Source organism: Oryctolagus cuniculus, chromosome 16 (genome assembly GCF_964237555.1).
Source record: "Oryctolagus cuniculus chromosome 16, mOryCun1.1, whole genome shotgun sequence".
NCBI lineage: Eukaryota > Metazoa > Chordata > Mammalia > Lagomorpha > Leporidae > Oryctolagus > Oryctolagus cuniculus.
Genome location: NC_091447.1, coordinates 63907389 through 63933710, shown reverse-complemented (window position 1 = coordinate 63933710; position 26322 = coordinate 63907389). Strand labels below are relative to the sequence as shown.

At 51.3% G+C, this 26322-nt stretch overlaps 1 long non-coding RNA gene and 1 pseudogene across 3 annotated transcripts; both read left to right on the top strand.

Moving 5' to 3' along the window:
• Nucleotides 1–7381: 7381 nt before the first annotated feature.
• Nucleotides 7382–10564, top strand: LOC100344871 (olfactory receptor 7A17-like; annotated as a pseudogene).
• Nucleotides 10565–10672: 108 nt separating this feature from the next.
• LOC138845835 (uncharacterized) lies at nucleotides 10673–22303 on the top strand. Of its 3 annotated transcripts, XR_011383018.1 has the most exons (5): nucleotides 10673–10764; nucleotides 13662–14058; nucleotides 14779–14918; nucleotides 16463–16654; nucleotides 17305–22303. It is a non-coding gene; the product is annotated as an uncharacterized lncRNA (long non-coding RNA). The 3 variants fall into 3 exon arrangements; XR_011383016.1 differs by having other exon boundaries at nucleotides 16463–22297; XR_011383017.1 differs by having other exon boundaries at nucleotides 10695–10829; nucleotides 16463–22298.
• Nucleotides 22304–26322: the final 4019 nt, after the last annotated feature.

Genomic DNA, 26322 nt, shown 5'->3' with positions numbered 1-26322 from the left:
GCTGTGACCATGTAAATCAGATCAAAACTGACTCCTTCCACTTGCAAAGACATAGTTCACCTCCAGGTATGCTTGTCTCCCACACGTGTGGTGTGCTTGAGCCATCAACTGATGCCTCCCTGGGAGCAGGAAGCTGGACTGGCAATGGAGATGGGACCGTAACCCATGTCCACTCACATGGGGCATACTCATTGCAGCAGCGGATTAAGTGATAATTCCAAATACCCACATTTACAAGTTTTCTTGTGGATTGTTGCAATTTAATGTGCACTTGTAAGAAATACTTAGGGAGACTTTAACTCAGTTCCCTCCATGCTGGCATTTTGCAAAAGACAGTATAATATCACACAGGGGACACTAATGCTAAGAACAACCAAAATACAAAGCATGAACATAAAATGCTATGCATCAGAACCCCTCAGTGTGGCTCATTCACATCCATAACCACATAATGTCGAACCTGTCTCCACCATTCATGTGCTGGTCTCATTTAGATGGTAAACATATGTATGTTAAAGATGGGTGAAGTAGATCACCTGGGGCCCTGTCCTGCAGACTCTGTAGTAGACACTGTGGGCATGGAGCAGGTGTAGAAACAAGAACTAGGGGCCAGCGCTGTGGTGTAGGGGGTGAAGCCAAAGCCTGCAGCACCAGAATCCTACATGGACACTGGTTCGAGTCCCATCTGCTCCACTTCCAACCCAGCTCTCTTCTGTGGCCTGGGAAAGCAGCAGAAGATGGTCCAAGTGCATGGGTCCCTGAACCCATGAGGGAGACCCGCAAGAAGCTCCTGGCTCTTGGCTTCAGATCAGCCTGGCTCTGGCCATTGCAGGTATTTGGGGAGTGAACCAGCAGATGAAGGCCTCTCTCTCTCTCTCTCCCTATGCCTCTCCATAACTCTGCCTTTCAAATAAATGAATAAATAAATCTTTTTTTAAAAAAGAAGCAGGATTATATATGAGAATAAAACCCAATAATAAGCAATAAAACACACGAATGTATTAAACGACACATTATCTGAAAGAGATATTAAAGTAGCTATAAACATAGAAATGATTCAGGCATGGAAAACCAAGGAACTATGGCAAAAAAAATAACCAACATGAAAGATCTCTGTGAGTGAGATCCCAGTGTAAGAACGGGCCATCAAAGAATGAGGTACTTTTCTCTAAAGGAAGGAGAGAACTTCCACTTTGATTATGGCCTTGTCTAAATAATGTCAGAGTTTGTGAACTCAAGAAGTTTCCATAGCCTTGGCAGCTCATGACAAGAGCCTTGGGTGATTACAGATGTCATAAATAAGAGTGTCAATTGTTAAATCAACAACAGGAGTCACTGTGCACTTGCGCCCCATGTAGGACCTCTGTCTTAATGTGTTGTACTGCAAGAATTCTGATCCAGCTCTCTGCTATGGCTTGAAAAAGCAATGAAAGGTGGCCTAAGTCCTTGAGCCCCTGCACCCACATGGGAGACCCAGAGGAAGCTCCTGGCTCCTGGCTTCAGATCGGCACAGCTCCGGCTGTTGTGGCCATCTAGGGCAGTGAACCAGTGGATAGAAGACCGCTCTCTATGTCTCTCGACCTATCTCTATAATTCTGTCTTTCAAATAAATAAAATAAATCTTAAAAAAAAACTGCTTGGAGGCTGGCACCATGGCTCAATAGGCTAATCCTCTGCCTGGGGTGCCAGCACACTGGGTTCTAGTCCCAGTCAGGGCACCGGATTCTGTCCCGGTTGCCCCTCTTCCAGTCCAGATTTTAATCCTTTATCAGTTGCATAGTTTGAAAATATTTTCTTCCATTCTGTCAGTTGCTTCTTCACTTTGCTGAGTGTTTCTTTGCAGTGCAGAAACTTCTCAGCTTGATGTAATCCCATTTGTCATTGTTGGCTTTGCTTGTCTATGCTTCTGGGGTATATCCCAAGAAGTCTTTGCCTATGCCAATGTCCTCCAGAGTTTCTCCAGTGTTCTCTAGTAATTTGATGGTATCGTGTCATAGATTTAGGTCTTTGATCCATTTTCAGTGGATTTTTGTGTGAGGTGTAAGTTAGGGGTCTTGCTTTCTACTTCTGCAGGTGGAAATCCAGTTTTCCCAGCACCATTCATACAAGAGACTGACCTTGCTCCAGGGATTGCTTTTAGCTTCTTTTTCAAAGATAAGTTGGTTGTAGATGCGTAGATTGATTTCTGGAGTTTCTATTCTATTCCATTGATCTACACATCTATTTTTTTGCCAGTATCAGACTGTTTTGATTGTAACTGCCCTGTGGTATGTCTAGAAATTTGGTATTGTGATGCCTCCAGCTTTCTTTTTGTTGTGTAAGATTGCTTTAGCTATTCAGGGCCTCAGGTTTCCATATAAATTTCAGCATCATTTTTTCTATACCTGAGAAGAATGTCCTTGGTGTTTTGATTGGGATCGCATTGAATCTGTAAATTGCTTTCTGTAGAATGGACATTTTGATGATATTGATTTTTCCAATCCATGAACTTGGAAGATTTTTCCATTTTATGTGTGTGTGTCTCCTTTTTCTTTATTTAAAGATTATTTTTGATCATGGAGATCTTTGACCTTCTTGGTAAAATTTATTCCAAGAGATTTAATTTTTTTAGCTGTTGTGAATAGGATTGATCTTAGAAGTTCTTTCTCACTCATGGCATTGCCTGTGTTTACAAAAGTTATTAATTTTTGTGTGTTAATACACAATGGGATACTGTTCAGCTATTGGAAGAAGGACATTCTGTCATTCTAGACAACATGAATGCCCTTGGAGGACATCATGATAAGTGCAATAAGCCAGGCACAGAAGGACAAATACCACATGACTCACTGATAAGCAGCATCTTGCAGAGTTGGTCTCATAGAAATAGACAAAGAAGGTTGTTAGTAAATGCCAGGGAGTGTAGGGGAAGAGGAGACTGGGGCATGGCTGGTCAACTGGTACAAGATGTTGGTGGACAAGAGGAATAAATTCTGTTGTCTACTGCACAGTAGGATGACTACAGTTAACAATAAGACTCAGTATATCCCAAAATATCTACAAGAGAGGATTCTGAATGTTCCCATCTCAAAGAAATGCATCTTGTTTGAGGTGATTGATATGCTAATTACCCTGATTTGATCATAACATAGTGTATACATATACCCAATGTTCAGTGTCCCCCATACATTGTGTCAAATAAAATAAAATACAAATTTCACTCTTTTAACTCACAGATATATGGAAAACTAAGTGACAGTTCCTAACTTGCAGTGTAATTTCTAATTCATGGTGTTAGGGCGGGTATGGTGGGAAGAACCACTATATTCTTAAAGTTGTATTTATAAAAAATAAATTGTTATAGAAAATTTCTAACTCATTACAAGTGAGGAGCTCCTGTTTTACATAGAAAAACAGTTTTTCCCTTCTTAAAGAGGGAAATACCATTGTCCCTGACATGCCTGCAGCTGCGTCCCCAATCAAACTGTTGGATTGGAGAATTCTAAGGACTTCTTGAAGATGAGTTCTTCCATCTTGCATTCTGGAGAAAGTGTTGAATCAAATAGGGTCAGTGGCTAAAAGCGTAGCCCTCTGGGAGGCAGGAGAATCCACAGAGAAGGAATAATCAACTCTGAGCACACATGACTTCAGCTTGGTCTCTTGGGAACAGAGGATTGGCCAGAAAGTATCTGCCCAGACGAAGGTCCCTACTGGGAAATCAGGTGCTCATAGGTCAGAGCCCCAGGAGGAAGATGTGCCTACTGTGCAGAGATGGGGAGCTGTAAATTCACCACAATCTTCATCTGGCTCAGGGACTGATGTTTGACTCATTCCTGCTGTCTGTGTGGGACAGAGCTTTGGTGTCCATCATCATCCATCCCTGGAGGAGTCACACCTCTATCCAGAGACCTTCCTCCCAGAGAACACATGCAGGTGAGTCTGAGAGCCCAGCAGGCCCTGCAGGAAAGGCCTAGAGTGGAAGCTGAGAATGCTTACCCAAGGTCACCTGATAGCCAATCCAGTCTATTTCAGATAGAGAGATTGGGGTGTTCATTTACTCTCATGCTTAATTATTGTAATTATTCATGGTGTCAAAATACAGGAGTGCCCACTGAAACCAGCAACACAGGATTCCTTGTTGACAATTAGATGGTCCTAGTGGAATCTCTATAGAGCGGGAATTCAGAAGCACAAAGAAGTTCTGTAAAAGTAGAACAGGGATCCAAGAATCTTGACAATTAAGGGGTGTAAAGAAAGAGGATGGGGACTGACATTGTGGTGTAGTGGGCTAAGTCTCTGCAGTGCCAGCACCCCAAATGGTTGCTGGTTCTAGTCCCATTTGCTCCTCTTCCAATCAAGCACCTGGGAAAGCTTCAGAAGATGGCCCAAGTCCTTGGGCCTTGCACCCATGTGGAAGACCCAAAAGAAGCTCCTGGATCCTGGCTTTGGATTGGCCAAGCTCCAGCCATTGTAGCCATTTTTAGAGTGAACTAGCAGATATCAGATCTGTGTGTGTGTGTGTGTGTGTGTGTGTTTCTAATTCTGCCTCTCAAATAAATAAATAAAATCTTAAAAAAAGAAATAAATATAGTGGCAGCCCTGGAGGAAAAGACAGGCAATTTAGGACATTTTATTTAACATTTATTTATCTTTATTTAACTTGAATGGGGGAGAAACAAAAAGAAATAGACAAAGACATACAAACAAAAGAGAGAGCCACTCCCCTCTAGTTCATTCTGAAAATGCCTACAATAGCTAAGACTGGGCCAGGCCAAAGAAGTCACATGCCCAGAGCTCAGTGTGGGTCTCCTGTGTGACTGGCAGAAAATCCACACAGCTGAGTCGTCATTGCAACCTCCCAGAAGGTGCATTAGCAGGGTGTTGGAATCAGGAGCAGAGCCACAACTCACACCTGGGCAACCTGATCTGGGATGTGGGTGTTCCAGGCAGCATCTTAAATGCAGCACCAGACATCCACCTCTGCTGTTTTTATTTTTATTTTTTGACAGGCAGAGTGGACAGTGAGAGAGAGAGACAGAGAGAAAGGTCTTCCTTTGCAGTTGGTTCACCCTCCAATAGCTGCCACTGCCAGCACACTGCGGCCGGTGCACCATACTGATCCAATGGCAGGAGCTGGGTGCTTCTCCTGGTCTCCCATGGGGTGCAGGTCCCAAGCACGTGGGCCATCATCCACTGCACTCCCGGGCCACAGCAGAGAGCTGGCCTGGAAGAGGGGCAACCAAGACAGAATCCGGCGCCCCGACCGGGACTAGAACCCGGTGTGCCAGCGCCTCAAGGCGGAGGATTAGTGCCGCTGTTTTTAATTTTTGAAATGGTGCAGATTGATATTTTCTGGTGATGAGACAGATTCAAAACAAGAGATTGTCTTTCAAATTGAAAACATTGCTGCCTGCCATTTCATATGTTTGTGTGTGTATCTTTGTGTGTGTGGGGTGTGAGTGTGTTCATTTCTATGTTGGTGTGCACATGTGTATGGGTGTGCATGTGTGGTGGGTATGTGAGTGTATGTGTGTGGGTGTGTACGTGTGTGCACATGTGTGTGCATGTGTGAATTGTGCATGTGTGAGTGTGCACATGTATATGAGTATGCAAATGAGTGCATGTGTGCACATGTGTGTGTGCTTTGTGAGTGTGTGCACGTGTGTGTGAATGTTTGAGGGATAGTCAAGCGTGTTACCAAGTCCATAAGACTGTCTTACTGCCCCTCCCCTGCCTTTGCTTTGTCGATGCAGAATGTTCTTTACCTCTTCCAAGCTGACAAATCATCTTGTGTATATGTATATCCATTTCTCTTCCTGTTATTTCCTACAGTGTCTCTGGGCTTGTCTAGTTATATCTGTTTCTGAAGGTTGCATTGCCTTCACCATCATTTGGCAACAATTCTTCTTTATTCTTCACTAAGCATCAGCTTTTCCACTCAGAGTCATATTAGGATCTTCACATAAGTGCAGTGATAACATTAGATTCATTTCCTGCTCGCATTTTTAAAAGACTTATTTATTTATCTGAAAGGCAGAGTTATAGAAAGAGATAGAGGCAGACAGAGAGAGACAATCTAAAATCCAGTGGTTCACCCTCCAAAAGGCTGCAACAGCCAGGGTGGGCCATGTTGAAACCAGAGCCAGGAGCTTCTTCCAGGTCTCCCACATGGACACAGGTACCCAAGCACTTGGGCCCTCTTCTGCTCCTTTCCCAGGTGCATTAGGAGGGAGCCAAATTGGAAGTGGAGTAGCCGGGTCTTGAACCAGCACCCATATGGTATGCCAACATTGCAAGCAAGAGCTTAACCCCGCTACACCACAATGCCGGCATCTCTCTCTCTCTTTCAAATAAAAATGACTAAAAATTAAAGGGTGAAAATGACCATACCAGAATAGAGTCCCACGTTTCTTTGTTCATGGGAGGTTTTCAAGCTGGAACTTTGGGTGGAATTTACACTTTTTTGTGGGAAAGAAATTGATTTGGCCCACGTGTGTCATGTCCATGTGTTGCCCTATCCATGCATCCAGGGATGAGAAGGGCACGGTACAAACACAGCTCCAAAGGCCATGGAATCTGTGTCTGTGTTTGTCTCTGGGTGTTTGTGTGCTTGTGTGCACCTGCTGTGAGATGAGAACAGTGTTCAAGCTGAGTTACCTGGAATCATTATTCCAGGGTGACAATGTTACTCAGACAAGAACTCAATGAACATACGGTACTTAGAATGAATCCTGTTCAAATCAATGGTTGCCTTTTCAAACACAATGATAAAGTCTAATGGTGGATGTTAGAGAATGCAAAGAGAAATATGGGCCAGGGGTGGAGAAAGCTTGTTCCGTGTTCGCTAGGTTACAGTTAGGGAGTAGTGAGACATTGCTGGGTTCTGTTGCATGGTAGGGCAACTATAGATCATGGAAATGCATGATGAATTTCTCTGAAACAGAACTAGGATATAGGAGTTTGGATGTTTTAGACCCTGAAGAAATGCCCCATGTTTGAGTAGATAGATGTCTGTATCCATAGACACACACTGATTTGACACAACTCAATGTAGGCAGGTACTCACATATCACATGGGACCTTAAACATTTTTATATCTGTTTAAATTTTTTAATATTTAAAGGATTTTTAATCTTAGAAAATGAAGAAATACATAGAGAGAATAGTAAAAATATGTCATCTCAAAAATGTGAAAAAAAAGAGTGGCGGAGGGAAGGAGGGAGAGAGAAGTAGGAGGAGGAAGAGAGAGGAGAAAGAGAGAAGGAGGAGAGAGAGGAGAAGGGAGGAAGGGATATATCATTCTATTCTTAGGATTGTATCCATGAACTTTGTTAAAGCTGTTCTCTTTAGGTTAGAGTAAATAAAGTTTAAAATGAATGAGATGCAAGAGATTCTTGTGAGGATGATGGAGTCTGTGTTGATGCTTCAGAAGCACCTCAACCTTAGCATCCTGCGTCCCCACCCCACCACTCTCCCTCTGCTCATCAGCACTGTCATCCTCACTTCCTTTGGAATGCTCCTGTTCTGTAATAACAGCCAACAGGGGGCCTTGGCACTCGTCATGTCCTCTTCATATCTAAGTGATCCATACTTCCACAAATCACCTCGTGGCTCTCAGTTTCTGGGCAATGATCCCCAGGCTCTAGTCCTACTTAAACAACTAGAAAAGAAGACCCTGGACCCATTCTCCTTTATAGCTGCTTCCATTTTATTCAGAGCATTTATCTGTTCTCTTATATTTTATCTCCATCACTGGGATGTAGACAATTATGTTCTTCTAAGATATTAGACTTCTGACTGGCCAGTGCTTGAAACATGATTGGAAGTCAATTTATACAGTTCAACTGTAGGAAATCATTACTTATTAAAATAGTAGAATACATACATGCACTTTAGGCAAAATCTAAGTGAGGATGGAACTCTGCTCAGAGATGCTAATAAGAAGTTTCAAATGCACTAAATAAGTCCTGTATGGGACCAGATCCATGCACAGTGTATATAAATCAGTGCTTGCCTGCAACATATACATGGCAGAATTTCCCCTATGTGAGCAATGGCTCCTCAGTAGTCATGTAATTATCTCTTTCCTGGTAGTCGTCTCAACCACTGGCATCAGGGAATGATTCACAAACTTCAAGATTTCTTCTGGGAGTCTCAGAGGACCCTCATATTTGGGCTCTTCCTCTCCATGTACCTGGTCACTGTGGCTGGGAACCTGCTCATCATCTTTGCCATCCTCTCAGAGCCCACCTCCACACACCCATGTACTTCTTCCTCTCCAACCTGTCCTTGGTGGACATCTGCTTCACCTCCACCACTGTCCCCAAGATGCTGGTGAACATCCAGATGCAGAAAAAAGCCATCAGCTATGCAGGCTGCATCACCCAGATGTTCTTCTTCCTGCTTTTTGCGGAGCTGGACAATTTTCTCCTGGCCATGATGGCCTATGACAGGATTGTGTTCATCTGCAACCCCCTGCACTACATGGTCATCATGAACCACCAGATGTGTGTGCAGCTAGTCCTGGTGTGCTGGGTCATCAGTGTCCTGCATGCCTTGTTACAAAGCTTAATGGTGCTGTGGTTGTCCTTCTGTGTACCCCAGGAAATCCATCACTGTTTCTGTGAACTGAATCAGATGGCCCATCTTGCCTGCTCTGACACTTTTCTTAATGACATGGTCGTATACTTCATACCTGTGCTGCTAGCTGTTGGTTCACTGGCTGGGATCCTGTGCTCCCACTATAAGATCGTCTCCTCCATCCGAGCAATCCCCTCAGCTCAGGGGAAGGATAGAACATTCTCCACCTGTGCCTCCCACCTGTCCGTTGTCTCCTTATTTTATTGCACAGGTCTAGGTGTCTACCTCACTTCAGCTGTTACCCACCACTCACACTCACCTGCCATGGCCTCGGTGATGTACACTGTGGTCACCCCCATGCTGAACGCCTTCATCTACAGTCTGAGGAATAAAGACATAAAGAAGGCTCTGGAAACTACACAAGGGTCTTAGCTCTGGAGCTAAGGAAGCAGTGATAATCATAGGACTCAAATGCCTGGGCCAGCAATCCTGGTTTCATGACCAGATTGTGAAAGTAGAATTTTCTCCTTCATTTTGGTTCCTGGAGTTGGTGTTACTCTGATTTCCACCTGTCTAACTTAAGCAACTTGCTCATTAAGACTTCTTCTCTTTTCGGTATCTAAACATCTTTTTTTTCTTACTTTCCTGCTCTCCCAAAGACTTTCCAAACACAGAAGCAGTTGGAATTCACCATTGTCTCATGGGACGGTAGAATAAGTTCTCTACACACGATGTGTTCATACTGAGTAGCTTTTTGTTTTACTGAAAAACATGTTATGTGTTTTGCTACTCTTATAATCAGATTATAGCTGGCAACTGAGGTCATTTACTGAGTGTAGGTTAGGAAAATCTGAGGCCACTGTCTTTCTCCTTTATCTCCATCATTCCTGGTGTATCACGAATGGCTCTTCCTGATAGCGGAATTTAATACATCTGTGTGTTTTCTAACTGGTCATTGGCTTTGATGCTCTCCTTTAGGGTCCTGTTTCTGTTTCAGATCCAAGTGCCTCCCTCAATCAGTGCACAACAGGTGCCTTCTGGAATCTACTCCATCATGTTCTTTAGTAAATGTGTTTACTTTCATCTACCAATTATGAAAACCATATCAATATCTAATGATGAACAGAGGACTGTTTTTTAAAGATTTATTTATTTATTTGAAAGGCAGAAAGGGGGGGGGGGGAGACAGAGAGACTTCCATCTGCTGGTTCACTCCCCAAAGAGTGAAATGGCCAGAGCTGTGCCGATCCAAAGCCAGGAGCCAGGAGCTTCTTCCAGGTCACCTACATGGGTGCAGGAGTCCAAGCACTTGGGCCATCTTCTGCTGCTTTCCCAGGCCACAGCAGAGAGCTGGATCGGAAGTGGAGCAGCTGGGAATTGAACCAGTGCCCATATGGAATGCTGGCACCATAGCCAGAGGCTTAGCCCACTCAGTCACAGCACTGGCCCCCGAGCTGGTTCTGACGTCACACCTCTGTGCCTGCCCTGTGCTGTCCCCAATGCATTGGTGGTGCGGTTGTGCACAGATGTTGGCGCGTACGCGTCTCTGGACCCCACTGCAACTGTGTGCAGCACCCAGAACTGTGACCCCAAAACAGCTGTTTGGTAGAGAAGGTCTTTTCCTTGCATCCCTGAGACCGGGGATGAACACAGCCAATGCAGAAGCCAGGTCCTCCCCCAGCTGCAAGTACAAGGCAGGAAGACAGGCTGAGGATGGAAAGATGGCAAATCCAAAATGCCCTGAAAGACGCCATGACGTCACCGCGTTTCCTGCTCTTCCTAAAGCTGGACCTTCCTACACCCAACTTCCTGCTCCCGTCACGGTGGCCTGAGGGTTCTTTCAGATGAAGCCAGATCGGGGCGGCGGCGGGAGGGGGGTCTCCTCGGGTCGGGCCTGCCGGGCCTCCCTGGCGGTGCTGGGGGCCGCGCCCCTCAGGTGGGGTCAGCCACGCAGGCCGACGCCTGCTTCAGGTCGCCCACGGCCTCCTCCATGGCGCCACCATGAGCAGAGGGGACCCTGCCGGAGCCCCGCGCCCAGCCCCGCCTCCGATTTTTACCCCCAGCGCGACCCGTCGCGCCGCGCGCCCTCTGACCCGGAAGTGCTCGGCGGTGGGGCCGCTCCAGCGCGGCGCCCCCCCCCCCCCCGACAAGAGCGGGGCCGCCTTGAGCAAGAAACACGAGACAGGGTGGCACATCTCGGCGAGGGTGAGGCGGCGGCGCTTTTTAACGCGCCCGGGGACATTAGGAGCGCGGGTCCCGGCACGGGGCGGGTGAGGAGTGGTCCCCGGTAGTGGGCGGGGCTCGGGGGCTGAGGCGGGGGTCCTGAGCAAGGGCCTGAGGGGGTTCTGAGGAGACGGGCGGGGTCCCGGGTACAGCAGGCCAGGTGAGTCCCCGGAGAGTGGGCGGGGCCCGGGGCTTTGGTTGGGGGCGGGCCCGAGCACAGGTGCGGAGGTGACTCCTGGAGTGGTGGGCGGAGTACCGGGTGCGGGACTTACTGGGTCCCAGGATAGTGGATGAAGGGGGTCCAGGCTGGATGTGGTCGGTGCCAGGGATGTAGGGTTTAGAGGGTGCTGGGGTAGTGGGCGGGGTCCAGGGGCTGGGGATGGTTCCAGGGCAGGAACCTGAGGGAGTTCTGGGGAGATGGGTGGGGTCCCTTGGACGGAAGCTGAGGCGTGTCCCTGGATGGTGGGCAGGGTCCCAGGTGTGGGGCTTAGAGGGTCTGGGATGGTGGGCGGGGCCCCGGCACGCGGGTTGGAGAGGAGGCTGTCCCAGCATTCAGTGTGGAATTCCAGACACAGGAGCTGAGAGGGATCCAAGGACGGTGGATGGGACTCAGGAACTGAGGGGATATCAGGGGTGGTGGGAGGAGCCAGAAACTGAGGGGGCTCCAGGGGGCATGGTGGGCGGGGACCAGGGGTTTGTGGGAGGGGGTGACCCAGGGACTTCTGCAGACGTGGGCGGGGCGGGGGGCCAGGCACAGAGGTGGGCTGGGGCTGGGACCACACACTTGGTCCCTGGAAGTTCCCTGGGTCTGGGAACAGAAGGGGTCCTTGTTCTGGGTGAGGATTCCTGGCCCAGTCCTGGGGGGAATAAAAAGTGGAAAATGTGCTGGCCTTGCTGGGAACTTGGGAGATATCTTTTTTCTTTTTTCTCTCTCTCTCTCTTTTTTTTTTGGGGGGGGGGATTGGTTTATTTTATTTCAAAGACAGAGTTACCGAGGTAGATGTTGTATCTGCTGGTTCACTCCCAAAATAGCCACAACAGCCAGGGCTGGGGAAGGCTGAAGCCAGGAGCCAGGAGCTTCATCCGGGCCTCCCATGTGGGTGGCAGGGACACAAGCACTTGGGCCCTTGGGCCATCTTCTGCTGCTGGCCCAGGCCATAGCAGAGAGCAGGATCTGAAGTGGAGCAGCCAGGACTAGAACCAGTGCCCACATGGGATGCCGGCACTGCACCTGCTGCACCACAGCTCCAGCCCCGGGAGATGTCTTATGACTCTGCCTCTCTCCCTCCCCGTGGTCCTGCAGCAGCTGTACCGTGTCAGCAGCAGGCAGGGCAGCATCCAGAGGAGGGCCTTGGGAGGTGACGCCCCTGGGGCCCAGTCTTGCTCTCAGCGAGGATGAGAGGCCTGGAGGGGACTTGGAGCTCATGGCTTGATGGTAAAGAAAGGAGGAAGTGACAGGGAAGAATGCCAGAAGCCAGTGGGGGGGGTATGGGTGGGGCTCTGCTTGCTGCCCAGGATGGGAGACCAATGACCCTGCTCCTGGGAAGAAAGTGGAGGTGGAGGCAGCCCCGGACTGGCTAGGGAGAGCCTGCTAGATACATCCTGGCCAGGTGTCCAGCTTCTCTGAGGTTCCCTGACAAGCGCCAGAGCCTGTCCTTGGGAAGCAGGGGGGTTGGCCGGGCTCCCCCTACTTCCTAGGGGGAAGGAGGAGAATTAGCACGCCCTTTCCCAGGGCCCACGCCAGGGGTAACCTGGACCTGAGCTTCCCACCTTCAGCTGACCTAGACCAAGAGCAGGCAGGGCCTGGCCAGTGACTGCTTGTGGTTATTGAAAGTTTTCCTTTTTTGTCTGAACCCAGGAAAAGTGATTTCTGTGCTTTTGAAGACCAGTGAAAAGTGGATGCCACAGATGCCATCCACATGTGGCTGGTCCAGCCTGGGATTTTTTTTTTAATCTGCCCTGAACGATGACAGTGTCAGGATAGTGGCAAGGCTCATAAGGGGACACCAACAGCAAGAAAGTAACAGCTAGCCCCTGTCAGGGAAGGGGGCTCTGAAGGCCCAGATGGTGGCTCTGCTGTCACTGCAGAGGAACCCCGAGCTGGGAAGAAGGAAGTCTGGGGCTGCTTGTGTCTTGAGCGCCATCTGCGGGGTCCCACCTGGGTTCAATCCTTACCCAAAGGCCCTGGCCTTTTAGAACCTGGTGTTTGTCATCGTACACAGGATTTGCTGTGACTCAGGCACCTGTGTGTGCTTAATGGCAAAGGCCGTCCCCTCCTAGTGACCCACAGCATCCAGTGGGAAACAGGAGTCTGGGCAGAAGGCTGTGGGACAAAGCAGGCGGGAGCCCGTGCTGGAAGCAGGCGTCTAGACAAGCAGGGGCCTGTGGGTTGTGCTGGCACTTTGAAGGAAGGTTCTGGAATGCTCAGCACACACACACTCCTCATTGCCACCCCGAGTCGCTGATCATTTGCACTCCAGATATTTCTCCTTGGGTTTGGCTCTCAGGGATTTATGCCTGGAGGGGGGACCTGGCCCGCCCCTCCCCCACTTGCATGAGTTCTCTCCAGAGTGCACAGGCAGCACACTGGGTGGGCCTGTCAGGCACAAGAACAGTAGGCGCTGGAAATGCACTGACAAGTGGCGGCTCCATCTCGTGCTTCTTTTTAAGGGAATGTGGGACTGACAGTGTCGGTGCCCCCTTCCCACCCAGCTGAGTTTTGTGGGGGCCAAGGCTGGGTCTTGGTGGAGCCTGGTGTCCCCAGTACTGATATAGGGCTGTGAAGCAGCAAACGGTAAATATGGACCAAGAGCTTTCTATTCAATTTTCAGTTTTCTGTTCAATTTTCAGTTTTCACTTGTTTTTCTCTTAATTGTCAGCTGACAACAGGAGTGCGCCTATTTGACAGCTTCAGGAACATTTCCTCCAGCAACTCCTGACGTACCCATGGCTGTCTCCAAGGAGCCCACGCTGGGGGACATGGGAGGTGCCATCTTTCTTTTCTGAGGGGGCTGCCCCGCCCACTCCCCTGTGAGCTGTGGAGCAGACACCTTCTCCCTTCCTGGCCGTGGGTAGACAGACATCGTGGACCATGGGAGACAGGGCTCAAAGGCGTGGAGCAGAGCAGGAGGGCTTCAGACCCCTCCGTTCCATCCACCCAGACACAGGAAGGCCACGGGGAGTGTCAGGGATGCCGTGGACGTGTGTGAAGGCCGGAGCCACAGCACGCTTGGTGGACCTTCTGCTGTAGCCAAGATACCTGTCCCTCTCTTAAAGGTATGTATTTTAGAGTTCTTAAAAAATTTGTAAAGGTTTATTCATTTGAAAGGCAAGTGACAGACAGCACTCCAGATGGCCACAATGGCCAGTCCTGGGTCAGCCGGGAGCCAGGAGCTTCATCTGGGTCTCCCATATGGGTGCAGGGCTCCAAACACTTGGGCCATCTTCCACTGCTTTCCCAAGTGCATTGGCAGAGAGTTGGAATGGAAGTGGAGCAGCCAGGACTTGAACAACTTCCCGTATGGGATGCCAGCAATGCAGGCAGTAGCCAAACCTGCTGCATTGCAATGTCATCCTGGTTTTTTATTTCTAGGAAACAAACTTTGATCAATGGTATTAAGTGTTTGTATTTTAAGGATGTCTGTGTCATTCAGAAATGTAGGTTTGAGGCCTGCATTGTGGTGCAGTGGGTAAAGCCGCCTTCTGCAATGCCAGCTTCTCATATGGGCACTGACTGATGTCCCAGGTGTTCCACTTCCAATCCAGCTCCCTGCTAATGCATGTGGGGAAGGAGCAGAGGATGGACCAAGTTCTTGGGCCCTTGCTACCCACAGGAAAGACCCAGATGAAGCTCCTGGCTCCCGGCTGACCCAGCACTGGCCATTGTGGCCATCTGGAGGGTGAACCTGCAGATGGAAGATATTCTCTCTCTCTCCTTCTGTCTTTGTAACTCTGACTTTCAAAATACATTTGAAGAAAGAAGGAAATCTGTTTCAGGTTCATCTGTTCAGTAGAGATTGCTTTTCCTGAGATGGATGTGAGTGCTCCTGGATGTTCAATGATAATCAGACCCCGGATGGACCGTGAGACACAGAGACGAGACCCTGCCTGCGTATAAGTCAGCCACAGCATTCAAGGTGAACGGACTTTGTCTTCTGGGATGATTGTTGGAGTTCTGTGTGTCTGTATCCAGGACACTTGCTTCCTCTTACCCTTTCATCCGGGTCTCCCACGTGGGTGCAGGGGCCCAAGCACGTGGGCCAGCCTCCACTGCCTTCCCAAGCCATTAGCAGAGGACTGGATTGGAAGAGGAGGAGCTGGAACTCGAACCTGTGCTCATATGAGATACCAGCACTGCAGGTGGAGGCTTTACCTACTATGCCACAGCACCAGCCCCGTTAAAAATATTTTAATTTTTATTTATTTGAAAGATAGAAACAGAGAATCAGAGACAGAGATCTCCCCATCTGCTGGTTCATGCCCCAGATGGCCGCAACAGCTGGAGCTGGGCTGATCCAAAGCCAGGAGCCACAAGCTTCTTTGAGGTCTCCCACACGGGAGCAGGGACCCAAACACTTGGGCCATCTTCTACTGCTTCCTCAGGCCATAGCAGAGAGCTGGATCAGGAGTGGAGCAGCCGGGACTAGAACCGGTGCCCATATGGGATGCGAGAGCTATAGATGGCGGCTCTACCAACTACACCACAGCGCCAGCCCCTGAACTCTCTCTGTCTCTTGGTACTGGCTGGGAGTGTTTGAAATTGCTTACCTGGGGGATGAAGCAAATGGATTATACCGTCGGCATTGGTGTTTAGGAAAAGGCATGGGGTTTTTTCTGGTCTGCAGTAACTTTGGGTAATCTTGACGTTTCCTGCCCTTGTTTCCTGGAGTCGCTTCCCACAGGGTCTGCGGTGCTGGGTGAGACACTGGCACATTGAGCCTGGCAGACTCAATGGAGACTGAGGGGAAAAGGGACCTCCTCCAGGGGAGGAGGGCAGGTCTCCTGGTGAGCCACGCCCCATAATCCTCCCAGGGTCCCTGTTGGGAGCCCAGGGAGTGGAGGGGAACCAGCGGCCGGGTGTGGAAGTCACCAGTGAGCTGCACCCACCCTGTTGGGACCCCTGGTAAAGGCCTGTAGGGAGTCTGGGAGGAATCAGTGGCCCATTATGGAAGTCATCGGTGAGCTGCACCCACCCCTTGGGAACCCCTGGTAAGGGCATGTTGGGGCCTGTGACAGCTGTGGTCCTGTGCCTCATCCCCTCTCTGGCAGTAACGACCCAGTACCAGTGCTGGGATTTGGGACTGGTGACACATTTTTTTTTCCCCCAAGATTGATTGATTTGAGAGGGAGAGTTACAGATAGAGAGAAGCAGAGACACACACACAGAGGTCTCCCATCTGCTGGTTCACTCCCCAGATGGCCACAATGGCTGGAGCTGGGCTGATCCGAAGCCAGGAGCCTCTTCTAGGTCTCCCACGCAAGTGTAGAGACCCAAGCACTTGGGCCATCTTCCACTGGTTTCCCAAGCTATAGCAGAAAGCTGGGTCGGAACTGGAACAGCCAGGTCTCAAACTGGCACCCATATGGGATGCCGGCACCACAGGCAGTGGCTTTATCTGCTATACCACAATACCAGCCCCCTCTCAATTCTTAAAACTTGCTATTTTTTTTTTTTTTTTAGGTTCGGAGAGCCAAATTTGTTTTGCAAATGGTTCCTGCATTTCCCTTCCGGTCTCTTTTTGACAAGGATCTGGAACTCTGCCGTTTGTGGGGCGTTGCGGCCTGGGTTGCTTCCTGTTCTGTTCTTTCCAGGGAGACCCGTGGTAACACAGCAATGCACAGCAGCCAAGACGATTCTGCCGGCAGCTTTATGGTAGGGAGCGAGTGGAGGACCCACTGATGGCGGCCCAGTGAGTTCTAGTCTGTGATGGGTGCGTGGTGGGTAGCGAGCGGAGGACCCGCTGATGGCGGCCCGGTGAGTTCTAGTCTGCGATGGGTGCGTGTCAGCAGAAACTGGAAGAACAGCGAATGAGGGGCGTGCTCCACCCAAGGTCACTATTATGGGGCTGACCCCTCTGCTCTGGGGTACGCACCCCTGGCTGGCCACTTCCCTTTCTGTGGCTGCTCGTGGCCCATCTCACCTCGGCTCGGCAGAAAGTTCCAGACCCGTTGATCTGCAGCCCAGGTGTCAGTCTCCCTGTGGGTTTGTTTGCAAGGCAGCCTCACTGAAGGCAGATGGCACATCCTCATCCTGCGTGGTGGCCCCAACTGTGCCAGGGACCAGGGCTGCCCAGGTCACATGTGGGCGGGGCGCAGCACCTGCCATGCATCTGGGCTGCTCCCCTCCTCCATCCCTGAGCTGTTGCCAGCTGTGAGGCCAGGGGAGGCCTCAGCCGTCCCATCCCAACCCCGCTGTCTCTGCGGCCTGGCTGTGAAGGAGAGGTAGACCCTGCTCTGGGCCTTCTGATTGCAGGAGTGGCGGCTTGCTGTGTCGTCATGAAGGACGTGGGTTTGTCTCAGCAGGTAGTGATGGGGCCGCTGCTGGGGAACCTGCTCCTGAGGCTGTGCACATCCCAGTAGAAACCAGCGAACGGTTGAGCCTCAGCCTCCCATGGTGCACACCTGATGGCACATTTGCTCTGCTGAGGCCCCTACTTCACGCACTGCTCAAGGGATCTGGGCTGGGACGCCTTGCTTCCCAACGGAGACCTCAGTCCTTTTTCTAAGCTAAGTATTCGTCAGCCCATCTCCTCTCTTCCAGAGGACACTGCGGATCCGCCCCAGCTAACAGCTAAGGAAATCGGTTTATCTGCTGTGTACGGTACCTGTGAACATTTTTCAACCATGTGGGCCCGCTGTTTTGTAAAAGACACACCTCTGGGCCATTTCTTGAGGGGGGAACGCAGAGGTTTAACAGTATTTCATAAAGGCCACAACAATGCCAGTACTGGGGAGCAGAGCAAGCGTCCACGCCCTCTTCCCAGGCCTCCCGTGGTGAAATGGCCAGACAGGCCTTTCTTTCCAGAGCACGTGTGAGTGCCTGCGAGAAGTGAACACACTAACTCAGGATGAGGGGGATGCTCTGTGATGTCAGCACCAGCAGCGGCTTTTCAGGAGGACGATGCCAAGGCCTCTGCTGCCCCAAGGAAGCCTGGACCCAGGTCTGCCCATGTCCTGGCCCCACAGGTGGCTGCCCAGGGCCTCTGCCTTTCCCCACAGGTGGAGAGGCATGTCCAGGAAGCAGGAAGATTCTCACACTGCCACGGGGCAGGGGGGTTCAGACATCCAAATGCATGACACCTGCTCTGTGTCCCCGACAGTGGATGGAGCTCAGAACGGTATGAGAACCACACAGCCAGCCAGCCCTGCTGGGGCACCCTTGCCCCCCACATCAGCATCTGGCTCGGCGACACCAGTGATGCTGTAGGGAAGGCTCCCATCCCAGGGCTTCTTCCAGCAGCCCAGGTGGAAGGTAGCAGCACCGAGTGTCAGCTTCCGGGGGCCCTGTGATCCCGCAGAAGCACAGATGAAGGAAGTCCGACAAGACCCAACTGGCCAGGAAGGTCGCGTTTGTGCCCCCTGCTGAAGAGGCCCCCTTTGCAGTCCCTGGAACCTATGGCAGGTGAAGCAATGGTGTAGGCTCCTCCCTGCCTCTTGCCAAAGCATTGCACACCTTTAAATAAAGTGCGTGAGCCTGAACAAGATGCAATGAGCTGAGACGGCCGGCCAACGAGCAGGGCACCAGCACTGAGCAGCCCAAGGCTGTTTCTCCATCAAAACCCCATGCAGCCAATGCCAGATCCCACCTCCACTCCCCCAGGGAAGAAGATGGGGGACGCGTGTCATGCGGGGTGCTGGGCATGAGCGTGAGGGGGACACCTGCCTGCACATGGGAGTGAGCACTGCAGGCTCTACGGTTTTCCTTCTAGACCGAGTGTGTGTGTGCACACAGGTTTGTGCATGTGTCTGTGCATGCGTGTGTGTGCCCAGAATGTGAATGCACAGTCATATTCTGCACAGCTCCACCTGCTGCAAGGGCCTCACCAGGTGCCCAGATCCTGGCTGCCCACGAGGGCACCAGGGCTCCGTGGGGAAGTGGCCGACTGCAGGGCTGAGGCATGCGGCCCAGGCCCCCACGCCCTGCTGCACAACGCAGCCCACAGACCCCTGTGACAGTTCCCCATGGGCAGACTGGGCAGGCGACACTACCCCAAGCCTGCTCTGTGACCCCATGCATCCAAAATGCTTTGCTCAGCCTTCCGTGCACACATAAACTGATGTCCATTCCAAAGACTTCACGTGCAGGACAGAACACGGAATTTGGACCAAGTTTTCACACAGACTGTTTAGATGATGCGATTCGGGGCAGACCAGATCAAATCAAACCTATCAGCTGTACTCACCCACGGGTGATCAATCCACTGACCTGGCCGCCAGTAGCCTGCAGGTGCAGAGGGGGCCAGCACCATTCAGGAAGCCAGTGCCAGTGGGGAGGGCATGAAGGTGAGGGAGCCTTCCTCTAAACACACAGCAGGCGGAGGGACAGGCTCCCACCGGGCACTGCCCTGCTGGTACCTGCCTGATGCTCATGACTGGATCAGGGTCCACAGCCCCTTTCCCGAGAGGACACAGATGCGAGAGTTTGGGGGCTGTGCACCCTCCTGGGGAAGGCCGAGTTGATCCCGCCTCGAGCCTCGTCTGCCACAGGCTCCACCAGTGCCAGCATCTGCTCCGCCCACAGTGCTGTCAGGCAGCAGGCAGTCCCTCCAGGCACAAACTTCAGCAGCTATGAGGTGTGGACACCAGGTCCCCACACAAGCTCCTCCCATTGTAATACAACACTCCTACCACAGGCTCCTCCCACCACACAACACTGTGATCGTAGGCTCCTCCCACTGTAATCACCACTCCCACCAAGGGTTCCTCCCACTGCACACACACCACTCTTAACACAGGCTCCTCCCACCATAATACACCACTCCCACCACAAGCTCCTCCCACCACACAAACCACTCCCACCAAGGCTCATCCCACCACACAAACCATTCCCATCACAGGGCAAGAACGCAGGGGGTGTTGCTGGGCTCCCTGTGACAGAGTTCCCAACCCCAAGGCACAGGGCACAGCACCCAAGGAGGCCCTCTAAAGCAGGTGCACCTCGGGGCCAGCATCGTGGAGCAGTGGGTGAAGCCGCCACCTGTGATGCCGTCATCCCATTTGGGTGTGGGGTTCATATCCCTGCCACTCCCCTTCCAGTCTAGCTCACAAGCTGGCAGCTTGAGGGAAGTGGTGGACAATGGCTCGGGTGTGTATGGCCCCTGCTGTCCACATATGAGACCTGGGGGAAGCCCCTGGCTCTCGGCTCTGGCCTGGCCCAGCCTTGGCTGTTGCGGCCATCTGGGGAGTGAAGGCAGATTGATCTCTCTCTCTCTCTATTCCTCTCTCCCTGTACTCTGATTTCCAAATAAATAAATAAATTTTAAAAAGAAATTAAAAAAAGCATGTGGGCCGTATCAGCAGCTAAGGGACAGCCTCTCCTGGCAGCAAGACTGTGCAGCTGGGGTAAGTACTGCAGCCCCAGTACTGCTATGCGAAGGGCCCAGGGATCTGGGAGCAGGAAGCAAACACACGCTCTGTCTCTCCGTCCAGAGCCCTCAGCACAGGCGAAGGCCAGAATCCTGGCACCAAGGGCCCCCGAACCCAGGCCATGGGACAGCATGACACAGGGGCAGGAAGCACTGGCACACGGGGACTCGCACAAATAAACTTCTAGCTGCTTCCTACAAGGTGGGTGACCCACGGGACCACCCACCAGCAGTGTACACATGACCAAGCCCACCCTTGGTCACCTGCACGCTGAGTCCCACCTACGCGGGTCACATGGAAGAAGCCACCGACTGGACGCTTATTAAAGAAGGACACCAATAAGGGGAGGAATAGGAACCAGAATTCCCTCAAAACTCTTTAAAAAACCAACTGCTGGAGGCCCACACCAGTGCACAGCACACTAAGCCACCTACGACAATGCCAGCATTGCATACTAGTGTGGAGGTTCGAGTCCCAGCTGCTCCACTTCTGATCCAGCTCCCTGCTAATGTGTCTGGGAAGGCAGTGGAAGATAGGCCAAGTGCTTGGGGCCCTGCACCCATGTGGGAGACCGGAGAGAGCTCCAGGCTCCTAGCTTTGGCCTGGCTCAGACTTGGCTCTTGTGGTCATTTGAGGAGGGAACCAGTAGATGGAAAATCTCTCTTTCGCTCCTCTGCCTTTCAATAATAAATTAATGTTTAACAACATCATCAACTGCTAATGACATAAACTGTGATTCAATCTCAATACTCAGCCACCACAGGGAAACACAGGGTGGGGGATTCTGCGTCTGCACAGAGGGGACAGGCTGCTTGAAGGGTCACCAGCTGCTGGCTGTGGGGAGGACACAAAGCCACAGGAGCACCACCCGCAGCCCCTGTTGGTCTCTGCAGCGGCCGTGCCCGTGGCCCCAGGGGTGCCCATTCTCAGCCTAGTGTGTCCACAGCTGCAGGAACAACACAAGTGAGCAGCATCTGCCCTGCAGTGGGCAGGGAGCCCCCACGCGAGGCAGCTGCCCAGAGGGGGCCCAGCTGTCGTCTCCTGTGCTGTGGGACAGGCAGAGCCTCGCTCACCGACAGACACTGTGCACTGGGGCGGGGAGGGGCATCAGAGCACGAGGGGCTACTGAATGCTAACAGCTCAGACAGGAAGGGGCCTGCCCGGGTGGTGGCAGATGAGTGGTGGAGCCAGCCACGTGGGCTGGTCAGGCCACAGCAGGCAGAGTGGTGTGGCAGTGGGTGGGAGGCTGCCTCAGCCCATGCCTCCTCTGTGCACAGCAGCCACAAGGGCTGCAGGGTGGTGTTGCCATGGCGACCAAACCACCCTTGGAATGCCCTACAGGGTCCAGGGTCTTCCGATGGCATCGGGGGTGACTGCTGTGACATCACCTAGGCAACTCGGTCACCTCCCTCTGGAGGAGCAGGGAAGGGACAGCTGGTTCCCTCTGTACTGGGTCCAGCTGAACGCTGCCAGGGCCGCACCTGCTGTCTCCTGACACCTGGGTCCAGGATACGGACCTGGAGCTTCTGAAGAACCAGGCTCCTCCCACCGAGACCAGCAGCTGTGAGGGCGTCTATGCCCATGGGATGCCCGCCCCTGCCCCCGTGTCACCTCATGACCTTCCCTGGCTTTCTGCTCTCCTGGTGGTTTCTACTGGGATGTGCACAGCCTCAGGAGCAGGTTCCCCAGCAGCGGCCCCATCACTGCCTGCTGAGACAAACCCACGTCCCGCATGACGACACAGCGAGCCGCCACTCCTGCAATCAGAAGGCCCAGAGCAGGGTCTATCTCTCCTTCAGAGCCAGGCCGCAGAGACGGCGGGGTGGGATGGGACGGCCGCGGCCTCCCCTGGCCTCATAGCTGGCGACAGATCACTGGCCTCGTGTAGCACACAGAGCACCCCCCACCCCCCGCTGGCTTCTGGCTCTCTTCCCTGTCACTTCCTCCTTTCTTCACCATCAAGCCATGAGCTCCAAGTCCCCTCCAGGCCTCTCATCCTCGCTGAGAGCAAGACTGGGCCCCAGGGGCGTCACCTCCCAAGGCCCTCCTCTGGATGCTGCCCTTCCTGCTGCTGACACGGTACAGCTGCTGCAGGACCACGGGGAGGGAGAGGCAGAGTCACAAGACATCTCCCGGGGCTGGCACTGTGGTGCAGCAGGTGCAGTGCCAGGCATCCCATATGGGCACTGGTTCTAGTCGCAGCTGTTGCAATTCCGATCCAGCTCTCTGCTATGGCCTGGGCCAGCAGCAGAAGATGGCCCAAGTGCTTGTGTCCCTGCCACCCACATGGGAGGCCTGGATGAAGCTCCTGGCTCCTGGCTTCAGCCTGCCCTAGCCCTGGCTGTTCTGGCTATTTTGGGAGTGAACCAGAAGATACAACATCTACCTCGGTAACTGTCTTTGAAATAAAATAAACCAATCCAAAAAAAAAGAGAGAGAGAGAGAGAGAGAGAGAGAGACAGATCCTACAAGTTCCCAGCAAAGCCAGCCTACTTTCCAAATCTTCACCCAGAACAAGGACCCCTTCTGTGCCCCAGACCCACGTGGAACCTTCCAGAGGCCAAGTGTGTGGTCCCAGGCCTACCCCCACCTCTGTGCCCAGGCCCACCTCCCCAGGAGTCCCTGCACCCCTGAACCCCGCCCACCATCCCCCTGGAGTCCCCTCAGTTTCTGGCCCTGCCCACCATCCTTGGACCCCTCTCAGCTCCTGTGTCTGGAATTCCACACAATGCTGGGACAGCCTCCTCTCCAACCCCCATGCTGGGGCCATGTCCACCATCCCAGACCCTCTAAGCCCCACACCTGGACCCTGCCCACCATCCAGGGACACGCCTCAGTTTCTATCCCAGGGACCCCACCCTTCTCCCTAGCACCTCCGCAGGTCCCTGCCCGGGAACCATCCCCAGCCCCTGGGCCCCGCCCACTACGCAAGGACCCTCTAAGCCCCATACTTGTGACCCTGGCCACATCCAGCCATGACCCCATCACCCACTATCCCAGGACCCTGTAATTCCCATGCTCAGAACCCTGCCCACCACCCAGCTAAACCCCTCAACCCCAGGCCCCGCCCACTATCCCAGGACTCTTTAAGCCCCACGCCCTTGACCCTGGCCACATCCACAGCGCCACGGCTCACTAGGCTAATCCTCTGCCTTGCGGCGCCGGCACACCAGGTTCTAGTCCCGGTCAGGGCGCCAGATTCTGTCCCGGTTGCCCCTCTTCCAGGCCAGCTCTCTGCTTGGCCAGGGAGTGCAGTGGAGGATGGCCCAAGTGCTTGGGCCCTGCTCCCCATGGGAGACCAGGCTAAGTATCACTTCACTTATGTGAAGATTCTAACATGACTCCGAGTGGAAAAGCTGATGATGAGTGAAGGATAAAGAACTGATGCCACATGATGGTGGAGGTGATGCAACCTTCAGAAATAGATACAACTAGAAAAGCCCAGAGACACCATAGGGAATAAAAGGAAGAGAAGATGGATATACATGTACACAAGATGATTTGTCAGCTTGTATGAGGTAAAGAACATTTTGCATCAACAAAGCAAAGGCAGGGGTAGGGCAGTAAGATGGCCTTATGGACTTGGTAACACGCTTGACTATCCCTCAAACACACACACACATGCACACACTGACACAGGCACACACATACAAACATGCATACATTCACATACACAGATGTGGACACACCCACACACATGTGCACACACATGTTCACACCCACCCACACGTACCCACACACATGCACACACATACATTCACATACCCACCACACATGCACACTCACACACATGTGCACACCAACATACAAATGCACACATCATACCCCATATACACAAACACACAAACACATGAAATGACAGGCAGCGATGTTGTCAGTTTGAAAGACAATCTCTTGTTCAGAATCTGCCTCATCACCAGAAAATCTCAATCTGCACCATTTCAAAAATTAAAAACAGCAGGGGGGATGTCTGGTGCTGCATTTAAGATACTGCTTGGGACACACACATACCAGATCAGGTTGCCCAGGTGTGAGTCATGGCTCTGCTCCTGATTCCAGCATCCTGCTAATACACCCTCTGAGAGGTTACAGTGACAACTCAGCTACATATATTCTGCCAGTCACATGGGAGACCCACACTGAGTTCTGGGCATGTGACTTCTTTGACCTGGCCCAGTCTTAGCCAGGCCAAATGTTGTAGGCATTTTCAGAATGAACTAGAGGAGAGTGGCTCTTTCTTTTGTTTGTATGTCTTTGTCTATTTCTTTTTGTTTCTCTCCTATTCAAGTAAAATAAAGATAAATAAATATCAAAACAGAAATGTCCTCATATGCCTGTCTTTCCCTTCAGAGCTGCCATTATTTTTATCTCTTTCTTTTGTTTTCTTTAAGATTTTATTTATTTATTTGAGAGGCAGAGTTATAGACACACACACACACACACACAGATATCTTATATCTTCTAGTACACTCCCAAAATGGCTGCAATGGCTGGAGCATGGCCAATCCAAAGTCAGGAACCAGGAGCTAATTCTGGGTCTTCCACATGGGTACAGGGCCCAAGGACTTGGGCCACCTTCTGCAGCTTTCCCAGGTGCATTAGCATGGAGCTCAATCAGAAGAGGAGCAGCTGGGACTAGAACTAGCACCATTTTGGGATGTCAACACTACAGAGACAACCCAGTATGCCACGGTGTCGGCCCCCCACCATCTTTCTGTATACCCCTTAATTGCCAAGATTCTTGGATCCCTGTTCTACTTTTACAGAACTTCTTTGTGCTTCTGAATTCCTGCTCTGACAGGGCTTCCACTAGGATCATCTAATTGTCAACAAGGAATCCTGTGTTGCTAGTTTCAGAGGGCACTCCTGTATTTTGACACCATGAATAATTACAATACTTAAGCATGAGAGTAAATGAACACCCCAATCTCTCTATCTGAAATAGACAGGATTGGCTATCAGGTGACCTTGGGTAAGCTCTCAACTTCCACTCTGGGCCTTTCCTGCAGGGCCTGCTGGGCTCTCAGACTCACCTGCATGGGTTCTCTGGGAGGAAGGTCTCTGGGCAGAGGTGTGACTCCTCCAGGGATGGATGATGATGGACACTGATGCTCTGTCCCACAGAGACAGCAGGAAGGAGTCAAACATCAGTCCCTGAGCCAGATGAAGATTGCGGTGAATTACAGCTCCCTGTCTCTGCACAGTAGGCACATCTTCCTCCTGGGGCTCTGACCTATGAGCACCTGATTTCCCCATGGGGACTTTGGTCTGGGCAGAAACTTTCTGGCCAATCCTCTGTTCCCACGAGACCTGATTGAAGTCATGTGTGCTCAGAGTTGATTATTCTTTCTCTGTGGATTCTCCTGCCTCCTAGAGGGCAATGCTTTCAGCCACTGACCCTATTTGATTCAACACTTTCTCCAGAATGCAAGATGGAAAAACTCATCTTCAAGAAATCCCTAGTGTTCTCTAATCCAAAAGTATGGTTGGGGATGCAGCTGCAGACATATCAGGAACAATGGTATTTCCCTCTTCAAGAAGGGAAAAACTGTTTCTCTATGTAAAACAAGGGCTCTTCACTTATAATGAGTTAAAAATTTTAATAACAATTTTTTATAAATATGACTTTAAGAATATAGTGGTTCTTCCCACCATGAATGAGAAATTAGATTGCATTTATTTACTGTCACTTAGTTTTTCACATGTCTGTGAGTTAAAAGAGTGATATTTGTATTTTATTTTATTTGACACAATGTATGGGGGACACTGAACATTGGGTACATGTATGCACTATGTTATGATCAAATCAGGGTAATTAGCATATCAATCACCTCAAACAAGGAGCATATCTTTGAGAAGGAAACATTCAGAATCCTCTCTTGTAGATATTTTGGGATATACTGAGTCTTATTGTTAACTGTAGTCATCCTACTGTGCAGTAGACTACAGAATTTA